This window comes from Rana temporaria, chromosome 2, assembly GCF_905171775.1.
Source record: "Rana temporaria chromosome 2, aRanTem1.1, whole genome shotgun sequence".
NCBI classification, from domain to species: domain Eukaryota; kingdom Metazoa; phylum Chordata; class Amphibia; order Anura; family Ranidae; genus Rana; species Rana temporaria.
Genome location: NC_053490.1, coordinates 479,356,262 through 479,369,000, shown reverse-complemented (window position 1 = coordinate 479,369,000; position 12,739 = coordinate 479,356,262).

The window sequence follows — 12,739 nt, the reverse complement described above, 5'->3', positions numbered from 1 at the left end:
ATACATATACATACACTAATGCCTCATACACACAATCGGAATTTCCTATGAAAAAAGTCAGACAGAATTTTTTCTTCAACCGTGTGTATGCCCTATCTGACTTTTTCCGTCGTAAATTCAGATGGACTTAGAAAGAGAACATGTTCTCTTTTTTTTCCGACAGAAAAAAATTCTATTGGAAATTCCGTTCGTCTGTATGGAACTCCGACGGAGAAAAAAACAAGCATTATCAGAATCAAGTCGACGCATGCTCGGAAGCACATGTTTTTGACGGTTGGAATTTGGTGTGACCGTGTGTATGCGGAATTCCGTCGGAAAAACCCATCAGAGCTTACACGTTACAGCAGTATTTTTTGTTTTTATGTTTTTATTTTGCATTTTTTTTAACTTATGCCGTGTACACGCGATAATTTTACAAATGATCGAAATTTTTTCAAACATGCTCTATTTTTTCACGACATTTTAAACAATGTCGTTTTTCGGGTTGTAAAAAATAATCGTGTGTGGGCTAAAACAACGTAAAAAACCTGCGCATGCTCAGAAGCAAGTTATGAGACGGGAGCGCTCGTTCTGGTAAAACTACAGTTCATAATGGAGTAAGCACATTCATCACGCTGTAACAGACAGAAAAGCGCAAATCGTCTTTTACTAACACGGAATCAGCTAAAGCAGCCCAAAGGGTGGCGCCATCCAAATGGAACTTCCCTTTTATAGTGCCGTCGTACGTGTTGTACGTCACCGCGCTTTGCTAGAGCATTTTTGTTTTAACGATCGTGTGTGCGCAACGCTGTTTTAATGATGAAGTTGAAAAAAAAAAAATTTCTAGAGCCTGACAAACGTTGTTTTTTACAACCCGAAAAATGATCGTGTGTATGCGGCATTACACTTTACAGCAGTATTTTTTGTTTTTATGTTTTTATTTTGCATTTTTTTTAACTTAGAAGTATTCCATGAATGATCATTCTTGCTCAGCTCTTACTTGCTCTCTCACCTTCCTTATTGTCATTTAGTTCCCGGTACAACATGCAGGTAATTATCTGTCAACACATTTGGAATTTATGTGATTGCCCATCTACTGCTGAGTAAGGAAATTGAAGTGGGGTATTATAATACCAGTGTAATTTAGATGTCTACATCTGTCAGGAGATGATTAGGAATAAAGCAACTCCAGCTTGTGGATGTGAACACTTTATGATGAATTAGGCTTATTATGAAAAAGCCTTGGGGTCATTTTGTGTGAAACTGTAGATTAAGTTTGTCACCCCTACGATTGTTTCTTAGAGGGGAAAAAAATGCATGTTAATTCAGGGCTCAGTCAGCAATTATTTCACATCCGAATGAACCCTTGCATTTTTTTTCCACCTGCACTCATTAAAGAAAAAAAAAAGTAATAAGCCAGACAAGTTATCCTGTAAAATAATATCTCACAAAGGGGCACGCGAGTTATGATCCTGAGAGCTAATTGACTTGCAGCAAAAGAGATTTGTACATATTAAGGTATAATCAAGGTTATGCTGCTTGGGCAAGGTCAGTAATCTCATAGACAGTGACAGGCAAACTGAATAGAACTGTCACTGCCTCTGAATCACACTGTACGCTAACCCCTTTTAATGAGAGAACTGTTGAAAAGGAACTGCTGTAGTTTGCATATTTTTAGTTTATTTGTGTACCGGAGCTCTAAGAAGAGTGCTGCATATACAGAACTTAGTGCACTGGATCAGAATATAAATAAGCAATGTCTTGACTGCAAGAAATTTATAGATTGCCACAATGTCACAGATTGACATAGTTATGGAAGAAGATGGTTGAACAATAATTTATTTACTTTTAGCCTGCTGAACCTGTTGTAGATGGGAGCTTTTAAGTTTCATTATTGTTTGCTAGGGTAATGAGGGGTGATGCCCAGCAACACAAAAAAAAAAACATTGCAAGTTTTCAACAGATTTTCAATAGTGTCCAGTTGATGGAACAGTTTTTCTGTCTGAAGACAGATCATGGAGATTACTCTTATGCCTCATACACACAGTCAGGCCCCATACACACGACCAAACATGTCCGCTGAAACTGGTCCGACGGACCAGTTTCAGCAGACATGTTCGGTCGTGTGTACGGCCGACCGGACAATTGTCCGGCGGATCGGACAGTTTCCAGCGGACAAATGTTTCTTAGCATGCTAAGAAACATGTCCGCTGGAAGCCTGTCCGTCGGACATGTTCGGTCATCTGTACAGACTCACCGGACATGTCCGATCGGCCAAAAGCCCTCGCATGCGTCGAAGTGATTCGATGCATGCGTGGAAGCTTTGACCTTCCAGGGCCGCGCACGTCGCCGCGTCATCGTCGCGGCCACGTCACCGCGTATCGTGTCCACGTGGACTTCTGTCTGATGGTGTGTACAACCATCAGACAGAAATCCCGCAGCGGACAGATCCGCTGGTGTGTACGAGGCCTTAGACTTTTGACAGTGCAAAAGTCCGCCGTGAGTCCGTCGGAAATCCGACGGAAAGAAAGAGAACAGGTTCTCTATCTAAAGTTTGTCAGACTTCCGACAAAAAAAGTCAGATGGAGGCTACACAAGGCCGGACTTTCCGAGAAAAAAAAAAACATCTGACTTTTTTTCTCTGAAAGTCTGACCGTGTGTATGAGGCATTAAAGTGGATTTTCACTGTAACCAAGAGTTTCCTGCCAATCCAACAACTGGAATGAGCACCCCTACTCCTCCATCAACTGGTTGTGTGCTCCAATTTACTTGATCTTCTGGGTGTCAGAACTTGAACCTACAACCTCTGCTATATCTGGCAGTGGCTCTTTTTGTTGAGCCACCAGAGATGCTGACTGCTCCCTATCTGACTCTTTGGACTTTCTTGCCTTGTCTCTTGTTTCTGGTGAACCTTGAAATTTTTGCTGTTCCCATGAACTTCCCGATTTATCCCTTGTTCCTGTTTGCCAGATTATTTCGCCTTCTCCAGCTGATATGTTGCTCCTTTGCAAACGTCAGCAGCAAGTGGGGGCAATAGTTTTTTGCATGACCATAGATTCTATAAAAGAAACACATGTAACTATTGCCCCCTGAGGAAGACTGCTACTATTAAGGTTGAAACGCGTTGGGGCTTTTTGCGCCCATAGTGGAATACTTACAGTACAGTTCAATTCCATTTCTGGTTGTCTACATTATTTATTTTGTATCAGTTTGATTATTTGTTAAGCTCATGTCCTGAGTTCTTTAGATGGCGGTTTTCCGTTGAATATCATTATGTCTATTTCAATAAAATGTATACTTTTTTTTACAAACCTTGTTTTTATTATTTACACATTGCTGCAAAACAAAGCCCCTAGGGGTAATTTTTCTGTCTTTACAAGTTCTATCAGGGGTGTGCAGCTCCCTTTATCCACAGTCTGTATCGCCCTTCCCTTGCAAGTAGTTAGCACATTTGCCTTGTAGCACTAGCGTTGTTGGTTTGAATCCCAACCATGGCATCACTTGCCTGGAGTTTGCATGTTTTCCCTGTGCCTGTCTGTGTTTCCTCCCATACACCAAAGACATGCTGGTGGGTTAATTGGCCTTTGTGTGTATGTATGAATATGAGTTAGGGACTTTAGATTGTAAGCTCCTTGAGGGCAGGGACTTATTTAAATGTATTATGTATATATGTAAAGCACTGCATAAATTGTCAGTTCTGTGTAAGTACTGTAATACATAAAAATAATAATGTCCTCCAAAATGATTTAGGCTCAATTGAGTGATGTTGTACCTGAGCCCATTTATGTCTTAAAAAAAGCTTTGTGCACAATGTGATTCCATAATTATTTTTCATGAACATTAGCATGTGAAAAATTATGTTACGCAAATCTGTCTTTACAAAAAACAAAAGTAAAAAGCAACATTGCGATACAAATGGCAGCAGCACAAGATGCCAGAACATGGTGGGCACAAGGAAATCCATGCTAAATTAGCTTTTTTATTAATTCAGTTCATTAAAACACAGAAATGAGTCCATAAAACAAACTGTCACTTGGTACTGATATAGCAATGTTTCCAATCACAACCGGGTTTTTGGTTTGAAATGTCATTATATCAATATGGAGCGACAGTTTGCCTTATGGACTTGCGTCTGTGCTTTTCCTGGACTAAGCTTCAGCTCTACATGACAGTCAAATGCAGATTGTTGCAGGTGCCACTGAGATCTTTTTTGAGTTGCTTTGATTTGCCTTTCAGTTGTCTAAAGTAGAATTCCTGAATAACACTAACTAGTCTTGAAAATGTATCCCCCCCCCTTGAAATACCCATGTTAAATAACCTTTGTAAAAAAAAGGGCATTTTCATTTATTTTCAGTCCACTATGGTCACATGATCCCCTATATCATTCACCAGAGGCTGAAGGGGAGATCGCTCAACAATGGCTGGAAAATCCCGGAGCTGTGACATCACCCATAGGCTCTCAAGTTCCAGCCATTGTCAGCGTTCCCTCCTCTCATCTGCAGCCATGGCTGACTGACACAGGGGAGCTGGATCGTGTGACCAGACCAGAGCAGGCTGAAAATAGGTAGACATAAACATCTTTTACACTGGTTAATCAGCGGAGGTATCAGGAGGAGGGAGGGGACATTTTGAAGGCTAGTTAGTGTAGCACACCCCCTGTAGGGACTGCTGATAAACTGGATCCCCCACTTCTGCACAGCCAGACACACCAAATTTTCACAGGCACTCCAGAGTCAGAGAAGCGTCCTTGATGCTGTTTTTGTTATTTATTAGGGATTATTAACTTGGATAGAGAATAGAGGTTATGGGATGCTCACTTGACTTCAGAAAAACTTTGGCGACAGCTTCAGGGACATCTTCCTATATACAGTCTCTTAAATTGGTTGTAAACCCTAATAAAAAGAAAAAAAAAGACAAGACAAAGGCATAATGAGCTAGTATGCATAGAATACTAGCTCATTGTGTATTACTTACCTCAGATCAAAGCCCCTGCAGCGGTCCTCGTACCCCCCTCCGGCCACCAACATCTCTCCCGGGCTTACTTTTGGGTTTTGCGGCTCCGGCGCTGTGATTGGCGGGAGCCGCGATGCCATCACTCCCACCCATACGTGCCATTGCTTCAGTTTTGTGCAGGTTTTGGAGATATCCTGAGTAGCTACAGGTAAGTCTTAATATAGGCTTACCTGTAGCATAAAGTGGTTGTAAAGGGTTTACAACCACTTTAACTCTCCTTCTGCACACACTTGCTTGCTGGCTCCAGTTGAATCACTGTTAGTTGATCTGCCAGGCTCTTAGACAGAATTTAGCAAAGGCCCTTTACAGGCAGGAACTCGTAGCCCCTTAGTGTGTGGCATAAATAAAGTGAACAGAATGAACTTATCCCCTGTGGCTACTGATCCCAGCACCACCTCTTCAGGCACTGCCAACCCACCTGGCTGCAGCTGCCCCTTTCACTAGCCCTTCAGGATAACTCTCCACTCCAGTCCTCCAGACTGACTCTTTCACCAACCCACCTGACTTACTCTCAGATCTCCCGGAAAGGATGAAAATTTAAGCACACCACTGTCTTCAGGGAGACTACCTACTTGTGGCAGTCTCCCCCCATGTTAGTCCCCAGCAGTGCTGATCTACTCACCCTGTCCTCTCTTGCCCCTGTGCTTCCAGGAAGGTTATTATGGCAGGATCCTTCCAGCACCTGAGCCCCACCCCAAGGCAGGACACCCCCCTCCCAGACTAGGGGTACCCCTGAGGGCCACCGAATGCCTCCTCAGCACTGCATCTCCATCTTCCACCTGACTGCCCCTGCTGGCATGGCTCATGCCTATTTATGAAGTAAGCCCTGCCCCCTGCCAGCCCACTACTGGGGATTGTCTGAGGCTTCATAAATATTGCAGACAGCTCCTCCTAACCCCTACCTACTAGCTCTAGAACATTCTCCAATGTCCCATAAGCAGAGGGAGGCACCAGGGGAGCTGTCAGGATTGCAGGAGGAGTTTTCATTCTGATTGTCCTATGAGGCTGCAGGACCACTGACCCTCTGCCTGGACAGTGCTGATTGGCCCTGTGCTGATCACATGCGCTCTCCAAGAGTGTATGTGTATTATAGCAGAAAGTAAAGTATATATATATATTTTTTTTAAAAATTATTGTTTATAACGCAAAAAAAAAACGCAGAGCTGAGGAAATACTAAAAAAGAAAGCTTTATTTGTGGGAAAAAAAGGACATCAATTTTGTTTGAGTACAACATCACACTACCGTGCAATTGTCAGTTAAAGCGACGCATGGCCTGGTCATTAAGGGGGTAAATCCTTCCAGGGCTGAAGTAGATAAACAGCCCTTAGACACACATATTGCATCTGCAAAGTCAAGCATGAAGACTGCACACTGGCATATAACTATTGTCCTCAGCCTTGACTTTGACCCTTACTTGGTGCTTCAACATTCATGTCAGGAATGCCTGAACTTTTCAACAAGGCTTTACCTATTCTAAGGGAAGTGAGTGCCTTCTTGAGATGTTGATGCTTTATCCAAAAGAATTGATTATGCCACTCAAGTATTATCTAGAAGGATCTATTTGGAGTATCACTTAGATTAAATTGTCTTCCTTTCATCCTTCACACTTCTTAATGTTTATGCAGACAGTCGGATATTCAGGTAGACAGTTCTCATAAGCCTCTTTGATCACGCTGAAGGGTTATTGTTTAAATGTGTTGTCAGGTTTACCTCCTATTTTTATCTTTGCATGGCAGTAAAATTAGATAAAAATCCAATTTATTTCTGTCACTTCTGTTGTGGCATTAGAATGGATAGCTAAGAATATTTTTAATATTACAATAATTAGTACTTTTCTTCTATCTAAATTGGTCCATGATTAATGTTGTGACTGTATTATCTTGCTGGAATAGTTTATTGTATCCAAAACAATTGTAGTGTAGTTCATCTTTACTTGTTATGTGCATCTTGTGTGTCATTTGATTTCTTACTCTATTAAGTATTGTATTTATGGTAGCCTATTGTATCTAACAAGAACCCTACAAGGCATCATATGCATCTAAAGTGGCTGCCTAGCATCAATTCATTACGTTTTTATACCAGTTATCTTAACTTAAAATAAAAAAAAAACTGTGTATTGTGAATGAGTATTGTGTATTGGCCATCAGAAAGCCACAAGTTGTGCATATCTGAGCTACAAAAGGCAGATTCTGGCACCAACTTGCACTTTATATGCAGTCTCAGTCTTATATAAAAAAATTCTGTTCCAGCTAACCTCTTTATGCCGAAGCCTCCTGGCCCTTTAAGAGGTTCCTGATGCCGGGAGGCGGGGTATCAGATCATGTGACTGCCAGTATTGTCTGTCACAGTGGTCACATGATCAGAAAGCGCCCAATCACAAGTAGAGATCTTTAACTTTCCATTGTAACCAGTAACTGTGCCAGGAGTGTGCAGGGCGTGTGCTCTCGGTACAGCTCTGTTTACATTCTAGTATGCATATGTGCAGCCACTCGGCGTTAAGGCCTACTTACCGAGAGGCTGCACACAGTATATGCATAATGCCGGTGCCAAGAGGTTAGAATAACAAGCATGTTATACTTATCTGCTCTGTGCAATTGTTTTGCACAGAGCAACCCCAATCCTCCTCTTCTTGGGTTCCCCTGCCAGTGCTCCTGCCCCCACACCCCTCGCCAAGTGCCCCCCATAGTAAGCCACTTACTATGGGGTCACTCGTGCATGCTCACTTCCCAACCCCGCTCTGTGTGTTTATTGAAGCACAGAGCAGGGCTCGGTCCTGCCCCCTCTTTCTTCTCACTGGCTGTGATTGACAACAGCAGGAGCCAATGACTCCCACTGCTGTCTCTGAGCCAATGTGGAGGGAGAGAATAGAGAGGGCTGCTGCTCTCATGCATATTGCTGGATCAAGATTGGGCTCAGGTAAATATAAGGGTGGGCTGGGGAAGGGGGAACTGCATGCAGAAGGTTTTTTTTTTGTTACCTTATTGTAGAGAACGTATTAAGATAATAAATGTCTGCTTTTACAACCACTTTAACATTTTTCTTTTCAACAGCTACAGATTCACGGGTACTAAGTGGTTCAATTATTTTCAAGAGATTAAAGTGGTATTATTCCCAAAACCAAAAATGTAATATATTGCAGCTTAGCAATCATTAGATGTGGTGGCTGCATTGGTTTCTGTTTTTAGTTTTTTTCCCCCTGTTTTCACCTGCAGATCGGCCTTGTGTAATAGAGTGCCTGCACTCTGGATGAAGGAGCACAGGGGCACCCTTGGACAGCAACATTGTCAGTCTGGGGGGAGGGAAGTGTTAGATGTACTAGCAGATTTAGATACACTAGCAAGCTGAAGTCAAGCTCCAGCTAACACTGCAGTTAGTTGTTTAGTACAGGAACAACAGGAGTTTTATCCTAGCCAAACTAGTATGTTCAAGGCCCTGCTGGCAAACTCCTCTGGCACAGAAATTGATAGGAAATCCAACATTTTTTATTGATTTTCTATAGGGTTGTCTATTCTGATGACAGCTGCTTAAGAGGTATTATCCCCAGGGCCGGATTCCAGACAAGGCCAACAAGGCCAGGCCTCGGGGAGGCAGTAGGTGCAGGGGCGGCACTGCGGCTGAGAGGAGAGGACACTTTTACTTTCATATGGGGAGTTCCCCCCTGTCATGCGGATGGTGAGAGGAGAAAAAACAGAGGGAAGAGGAGGTGAGATAGTTCTTGGCAGCAGCAACCCCCCCTCCCGGTTCTCAATGTCATTTTGTCATTTTCGGCAACAGCACCCCCCCAATGCTCAATGTCATTTTTGGCAGCAACACCCCCCCCCCCGCTTCTCAGTGTCCTGCCGAAAAAGTCCCCTGGCGGATAATGTCCCCCATGTACTGCGCAGGCGGGAGCGGCATTGAAGGACCTGGCCTTGGGGTGGCAAAGTGAGTAAATCCGGGCCTGGTTATCCCTACTATTTGGTGCTATCCCTTCCCACAATGTTTCTAGGAAAAGAAGTGGAGGTAAATCTACACAATAGGAAACAAACATAAAAATACTGACAGGGGTTAACCTTTGACTGCTCTATACAACCCTATAAAAAAACAAGAACAAAAATCTGACTTTGTACCAACTTTAAACACCATATACTACACTTTATATTGCAGAATGAGGAATGAGTATGTACAGTATGATTATGTGTAGCTGGTATAAGTGCAATGATAAATGTAAAATAATTACTTTTATGAAAAGGGTGACAGTTGTAAGACTGCTTTGATATCGAAAGCCTAGTTTCATTGGAAGAGTTTGTAAACTCTTTTGTTACCCAATACACGATCTGTAGCTTAATGATTAACACATCTGTTAGGCCGCTTTCACAGGAGCTGCAGTCGTAACCCATACCCCCCCTCCCCCGGTATAGTGATCTGCAGTGAATAACTTTTCAGAGGTGGCTGTGAAGAGGTTTGCCGGCATTTAAGAGGCGATACTGCCTCTTATTTCTCTTCACGGGAATACTACACTGCAACCATGAACCAACTGTTTGGCTTAAGAATACATCCCAGGTCAATCGCCTTCAATGAGTAAGTTTGACAGTTGATGCTGCCTGCCAAACTTAAAGCGAATATAAACTTTTTTTTAATTTAAATACCAAGCATGTCATACTTACATACTACAAAAACAATGACAAAAGAGAGGTGCACACCCCTAGTGCATTACCGAAATACATTTTTATTTGAATATTAGTGCAGACACATATATGCCGTTCAGATCAAGGAGTGTAAAGCTGACGTGTTTCGGGGGTGCACCCCCTTCCTCAGAGCTAAGCAGTGTGACATCATCATGTCACACTTACCTGGAAAATCTATCTCTTCTGAGGTCCCCCGCTGGAGCTCCTGGCCCCTCCCCCCTGCCAAGTGCTGTGGCGGCACTCATGCAGGCCCGATCCAAAGCAATGCTCTGTGGGTTCACTGACAAACTGAGCACAGGCCCCGCCCCCACTCTCTGATCACTGGCTGTAATTGATAGCAGAAGGAGTCAATTGCTCCAGGTGCTGCCTTTCTGTCCAGCAAGGAGAGAGAGCCAAGAGAGCTGCTGCTCTCTGGACCAGTGCTGGATTGAGATTGGGATCAGGTAAGTTTTTAGGGGGACTTGAAACATAATCTCCTGCACTCATGTGTGGTGCTTAGGGGTAAAATGCAAGTACAGAGCATACATGTCTTGCTGCCCTCTTAGAACTGTCAGTATCCTTGCACAAACTACAAAACAACAAAAAAAGAGAGTGCACCGAGCTAGTGCATTATGATAACAAAATCTTTATTAAGAAAGTAAAACAACAAGTGGATACTTACAAACATGTGTTTCACAGAAGCATGTCTATACACACTGACGTGACCACCTCCAATACACCATACTCAAATGATGGCATAAGTAAGCTAAATGTCCATAAATGGCTAACGCATTTTGAAGGTCAGGCCCTCTTCCTCAGAGCTCTGCCAGGACTACATGACTCCCACTGATATCTTGTAAGTGTTTTTAATCTTGTGCAATAAATGATTATGGCCCGGATTCAGAAAGGAGATACGGCGGCGTATCTCCGGATACGCCGTCGTATCTCTGAGTGCAGGCCGTCGTATCTATGCGACTGATTCAGAGAATCAGTTACGCATAGATTTCCCTAAGATCCGACCGGTGTAAGTGTCTTACACCGTCGTATCTTAGGCTGCATATTTACGCTGGCCGCTAGGTGGCGCTTCCGTATATTTACGCAAGGAATATGCTAATTAGGTATTTACGCCAATTCAGAAACGTACGTCCGGCCGGCACATTTTTTAACGTTGTTTATGTTAGGCTTTTGCTGTATGGTCGTTCCCGCGTCGAGTTTTGAAAATTTTACGTCGTGCGTAAGTCGTTCGCGAATAGGGCTGTAGTTACGTGAAGTTACGTTCAAGTCTAAAGCAATGACGACTTGCGGTGTAATTTCGAGCATGCGCACTGGGATTTTTTCACGAACGGCGCATGCCGTCACAGTGAATTTACATAAACCACGCCCACATCATCCCCATTTGAATTAGGCGGGCTTACGCTGACACACATACGTTACGCCGCCGTAACTAAGGGCGCAAGTTCTTTCTGCATACGGAACTTGCACCCTAAGTTACGGCGGCGTACCGTATCTGAGATACGTTACGCCGCGCCGACAGATACTGCAATGTATCTGAATCCGGCCCACTGTTTTTATATTACACTCAGAGAAGCCCCCCCCCCTCCTTGTTTCTTTTATATGTTTTGCAGAGTTGCTGGACACACTCTGAGTATGGCTGCCTCTTTTTAAATCACCCCCTTACCGTGGTTCAGCCTTTTATAGGCCAGCAGGGGGAACCATCTGTCACATGATGCGCCTATGGTGGCTATTTCTTCTACTGGCAAGATTGCCAGTACTTCCACGGCCTATTCCCTGACAACTAGGTTGGTGCGTCCTCTTTTTTGTTGTTTTTAGGTATTTAGGGGACTGAGGAGGAGCTGATCACATACTTTTTTTTTTACCTTTAAACAGAGAATGTGCTAAGGTGAAAAAAACCTGCTACCTTTACAACCATATGATTAGTTACATTTGCCATTGATGCAAGGCAATGTGTCCACACCAAGTGAATAAACCCCCCCCCCACCGCCACCCCCAGCTGCCATGTTAGAATTTAGGTGGCTGGTCAAGAGATGGAAAAAATGCGGAGCCTTTTTGTCACCCATGTAAATGAGGCCTTACATGAGCCGTGAGCTCAGTGCGGTGGGTTACCCCCTGCACTAAAAGTCATGCTAAAAATATGACACTAAGTGCATACATCCTTCTAGCTTTCCTAAAAAGAGGCAGTGGGCATAAAGTCATTGTGTTTTAATGTGTCTGAATAATTACAGCCCTCACGGGCATGTCCATTTTACATCTCTGTTTTATTGTCTCATCTTAATTGCCCTTCCAATTCCATTTTAAACTTGGCTGCGTGTTTCTGCTCTGCTAAAGACTTTCTCATCCATTATTTTTTTTATTCCACGTCTTCTTATTTGGAGCTGAATGTTTATATAACAATGATATGCCTAGTGGATAGTTGAATATTGGATATGTTTAACAGTGCACATAACAAGTGAGGAGAAATCCCACAGATGTTCAGGCGGACAGTGGAAAATAATGTCTTTAAAGACCGCAGCGTGATAATATTCAGTGAAGAGGCAGCCGAACGGTCCTAATGAGTTCAGTCACTTTAGCTTATCACTGTTGCAACTGTTACCTTTTTTTAGCGAATTCATCTCTGAAAACTAATTTTGTAGCAGCAACGCTGACTTTTATAGTCATATGTTCCAATTTAATCTTCCTAGAAATTGTCTCCTTTAAAGGTTTGCTGAATGCAAATCCTGCAATTTAATTTTCAAGTTTGTAATTTTTTTTCACCTTAGTACCTTTATTTCTTTTTTTTTATGACGGAAACAGAAGCACATGTACGATAGAATTTGCCTCGTGATAAAACGTCCATTTTCCATAAAGGTCACATTCAACACAGTTAAAAGTGGATAGAAGATATTTTAAGCATCTATGGAAAATATTAACATTATATATTGAAATGTATTTGTATGTCATGTACTACTGAACGTTTGATGATTTAGATTTATGGTAGAACTGTGGTGAAGGTTCATCTGCTTATTTTGCCTTCCCTAACCCTCCTTTCCCTCTTCATTACCATGGTAATTTATTTTTTAAATAAAACTTTCCATTTTTTTAT